This window comes from Chenopodium album, chromosome 21 (assembly GCF_948465745.1).
Source record: "Chenopodium album chromosome 21, dcCheAlbu1.1, whole genome shotgun sequence".
Lineage (NCBI taxonomy): Eukaryota > Viridiplantae > Streptophyta > Magnoliopsida > Caryophyllales > Amaranthaceae > Chenopodium > Chenopodium album.
In genome coordinates this window covers 11,122,073-11,127,085 of record NC_137854.1, presented here as the reverse complement: position 1 = coordinate 11,127,085, position 5,013 = coordinate 11,122,073, and the positions used below count along the sequence as shown (strand labels likewise).

At 31.8% G+C, this 5,013-nt stretch overlaps 1 pseudogene; it reads right to left on the bottom strand.

The window, feature by feature from the left end:
- Positions 1–4,101: 4,101 nt before the first annotated feature.
- LOC145602808 (basic leucine zipper 43 pseudogene) lies at positions 4,102–4,771 on the bottom strand (annotated as a pseudogene).
- Between the last annotated feature and the right edge of the window lie 242 nt (positions 4,772–5,013).

Sequence of the window (5,013 nt, the reverse complement as noted above, 5' to 3'; positions counted from 1 at the left end):
TCATGAATATCCTTAATTAATCTTTCAATAGGTGAAAAATATTGAGATTTCAAATGCCCACATTGATAGGAACCTAACAAGATCTAAATTAAATAAATATGTATACGTAAACCATGAAATTGATGTTCATATATAAATCATAAAAACTAGTCAACGTAGAGTTTGTGTATGCAAAGTTCAAAACATATATGGAGTACCAACTAATTTATAGCGATGGAACCACATGGAAGTAATATACTTTGAAAAAGACCTGTTAAATTGAATCAACGGGTTGGGTTCGGGTCAAATTTCTGATCGTTTGGTTTGAGTGGTTTGGATTATTTGGTCATTTGGTTCTCTCCCAGTAACTCGAGTTTAGAATTGGGTCAGATTATCTGGCCGGAAACTAATTCTGTATCTAAGAATGAAGTATAATTTAGGTAGGAGGTAATATATATTTAATCATCGCACGGTGATGCATTAAACTATTTATTGCTGTGACGCATGATTAAAGACTATAATTATATTGTGCATTGTTTTTGTATCGCACGATTAGACAGTGTTGGGTTACTTTGCCCCCACGCCCACACCCCTTATTAAGCCACTTTCTCCATGCACTTGATGTCTCAAATAGAATCCATACATTGGAAAATATTTTGGACCTTGTTTGGTTATATTTTTGGACTTATTGGATATTTTTTTCCTACTTATCCATTATAATTGAGTTAATGCCTTTTTCTTGACTATTCTCCAATGCTACAACCAATGTTGGGATTCATCAATATACATAGGATAGCTAAACTAATTACATTGAATATAATGTACATGACTAAGGGTCTATTCACATTTACTGAATTGAGCTGAACTAAACTGAACTGAAATGAATATTTTATGAGAGAAGGAAATTAGGAGCTGAACTGAACTGAACTGATTAGAGGTGAACTAAACTGAACTGAAATTAAGTAAATGTGAACATGCCCTAAATGTATACTACCTATACTTTTGAACGGTTGTATCACCTGACTTTTCAACTGTTTTTAAATAAGTGCATCACTTACTTGCATTAATTAAGGCAATTTATTTAGACATGAATAGAAAACACGAAATACTTTTTATCTAAACAACGAAGTGACAAAAATAATGTTTGAATTGGGCCAACCCAAATGAAAATTTTATATGCATGGGTAGGCCACACAACAATGGAGAAAGAGGTGGGATGGCAAGAAAGAAGGATGGAATGACTTTCAACGAGAAAATAATTGTGAAAAAGTTGTGGTGACGGATGCAATTTGGTTGGCAAAAAATGTTAAATTGCCGATCGTCACAAGGGCCAATAGACTCATTATTTATTGACCCAAATGAGGGCAATGACATAAAAAGTAATTATTGGTGCAAATGTGCAATATATAAGTTAGATTTAAAGATACTAGTAACTTCACATTATTTTGTTGCATAGTAATATGAGATTTTTTTAAAGCAACACACACACACACAAAAAAAAAAAAAAAAAAAAAAAAAAGGTATGAGGTTTTTAGTTGATAACAATTCAATCCAAAGCTAGCTCAATGTATGGTCCTTTATATAATACGAAGTAACCTTAATAAATTTGTTAATTGCTCTCCAAGTAATATGCTAATAATCCCATGACCAAGTCGTATCTTAATGTAAACATGCATCAAATACGAAGAACATAACACTTGGTCAACGTCGGGAAGCAAAGCCGCTAGTGTGTAGAAGCAAGCCTTGATACCTTGCATGGATGCTTCCCTTTGAGTTATGCAAATGCACAAAGCCTTATGTTCTCGATCGACTTTATGATTATTTTTTCCGTGTCACAGACACACTTAAATAAAATGTACTTACCTTTGAGTGGATACGAGTCACACAGAATAGTACACAACCATCAACCACCTCGCATTCAATTCTTCACCGACAACTCCACCCTCCTCCCTCTTCGCTTCAATTTTCATCTAGCCTCTTCACCACCTGGCCTCCACCTCCACTAATACCTCTCCCCCCTTTTTTCTTCGCTACAACGAAACTAATTAACCTTCACTTGTACTACTATATAAGCACTGAACGAATCTACCAAAATTAAGGATGAACTATATTGATCTTTTTGTCCAAATCTGATTTTTTTTCTTTTTTTTTTTTCCTTTCTCTAACACGTACCATTTCTTAGAATTTCAATAAAACAAATTGTGTCAATTATTATGAAATAAATAAGACAACCTATACTATTTATTGGGAAGTAAATATACACAATGATTATTTATCCAAATTTGTGACAACAACATAATCTTTTTGAAAGCTAATGTTAGGCAAGGAATTGATACTATCAAAAAAAGCAAACTACCCCCCTCCAAGAACTCTCAAAGCTAAGCATTGGTAGTGGAAACTTTATTAAAAAAAATGTTTGGCTTGTTATGGTAGAAGACGTCCTTTGTATTATTATTAATATTATAATACAAGCATATAGACCACTATCACCAGCACCTCCACCCTCACTTGTCCACTTGCCTCTCTTACTGCGTGCAACCACTCTTGACTGTTTGTGGGCCTGATGTCACCGCACACCTGAACTCAACGTGTCGATATTATTACCATAGATTAAACTCTGACTGTATGACAATTCACCTTCTCGTTTTCTTTTAATTGCAACGTAAAAAAATACATGAATTTTAAGAGAGTAGAAGGATAAACGGTGACAAAAAATAAAAATTAGGGCTATATAGTAAGAAGAGACAGAGAAAACCATTAGTCAAGTAAATTCAACTTGCAATTTACATATTTTTGATGATAAATTGAAATTAAAAGAAAAAGAAGAAAGTATTCGTAAATTACATTTAATTAATAATATGTTTAAAAACTTTAGCAAAACATATAAAACAATTAATAATGTTTAAAATTGAATCAACTGAATGTTGCATTTTATTTTGGTAGGACTTTAAAAAAAAAAAAAAAAGCCTAAAACCTATGTATACGTACATATATTTACATATATAATCCAATAATATCACAATAATGTGTATGTAATTCCTTATCCATTGATAACATAATATCAAAGAAATAAGTTATTGGTAGCAAATTTCTTAGTTTATTATACTCAAGTCTTGAGTGGTAGATTATCATAGAATATATGCGTGACTTGTTCATCATTGGTTCTTAGGAATAATGTTAGGTTTTATAATGCTTAAAATAGTCTTATACTAATGCCTTTATAATAACTCAATAAATATAATATACTTATATCATAAAAACAAAATAAAATGAAAAATTCCAGATAATGAGAATTGTAGGCCGTACAAATTCCTTTGCCTGCCACCAATATATAATTACGCGGCGTAGGGTAAAACACTAATACTGGATTAGCCTAAAGATAACATAGTTATCATTCTTAATAGAATATCTACTCCGTATTTGTTAAAGTTAAGGTATTAAACTGGCACAGTAGTAATTAAATGGTGAGTTTACGTAAGCAATATTTGTTGTCCGACTATTGGACCAAATTTACATGCTAAACTTTCATATAGAGCTCGCATTTGATTAAACTAAACACCTTTTTTTAATAAACGACTACAAGTACATTCGTTTCACAATGTTCTTAACATTTATTGATTGCATAAATATAACAGAAAAGTGTAAATAAGGTGAGTTCGTTGATATAAGAAATACTACGTATATGGATAAGAGAGTGGGTGGGTATGTGAATATATAGCTGGGTAAGAGCGTAAGACGGGTTGAGTAGTAAAGAGAGATTACCAAAAATATAATAGAATACGTACGCAGTATGTTAAAAACGTTATGAAACAGACAAGAAGAAATATGTTAAGAACATTATAAAACGAAGGTAATAATTATCACCTTACTATTTTAAATTTAGATTGCCTATTATAACATAACACAATACTTATACACGTATTAATAATTTCGGACAGAGGGAGTAACATACAATATTATACCTATCAAATTAAAGTAGCTTAAAAAAAGTGGCGAGCTGGAAAATTGTTTAATTTATTGCAGAAATTCAAGAACTAGAAGTTAACTCAAAAAAAAGGCCAAGTTATGTTACACCCATAAAGCTAAAACTCGATCTTATAATATTAAGTAAAGATAATTATCTTACAAAAGTAAATCAGTAGAACTAATTATAGATGATTGGTTGGAAGATTCAGCTCTAAGATGAGCAGTATTACAAGGAACATCTTCCAAATCTCTTAAACCATTAAAAGTAGTTGCTAATTGCATGCTACTAATCATTTGTCGAAGATCAGAAGCTTCTTCTTTAAGCCTAACATTTTCTTGTAATATTTTATCATGACTTTCTGTTACATGACTCAACTTATCAATAAGATTACTATTTTCATTTCGAAGTCGTATCACCTGTGACCAAAGTTCATCTAAGTGTCTTTGTTTCCTCATTCGAGACCTACGAGCAGATTCTCTGTTCGATATCATCCGCCTTTGCCTCCTCTCATCGATGATCTTATTAGTCTGTTGAATTTCATCTGATTCATCTGATGTCGAGTTGCTACTCATGTAGACGGGGGATGAAGATTGAGTGATCGGAAAAGTATTATAACACGATCCACTTATAAGATCATTATTATTATTGGTAATCATATTTTGTTGTAATAAGGTTAAGTTGGGTGAAAATTGGTATGGAAATTGTATTTCTGGAGTGGATGTTAGGTAGTTTATTCCTATCATCTCACTTGGATGCATATTAACTATAACAACTTCGAAATATAATAAAGTATGATCTGATATGATATGATATGATATGAAATGAAAACTCGAGAATAATGTGTTTAAGAGGTGTGTCGTGTTTTGTGAATGGTAATTGGTAATGGAGAAGCATGGACTAAGAGGGAGTGGTTTATATAGGCAAATATCGACTATGTTCGTGCACATAGAGGGAGGCGCATGCATACGTAAGCACACTAATAAAAGTAAATAAAAAAATGTGTTAGTTAGTTTGAAATTGGAAAGCAAATAAATGAATATGCGTGTGCATGTTTTTGATTAAAATTG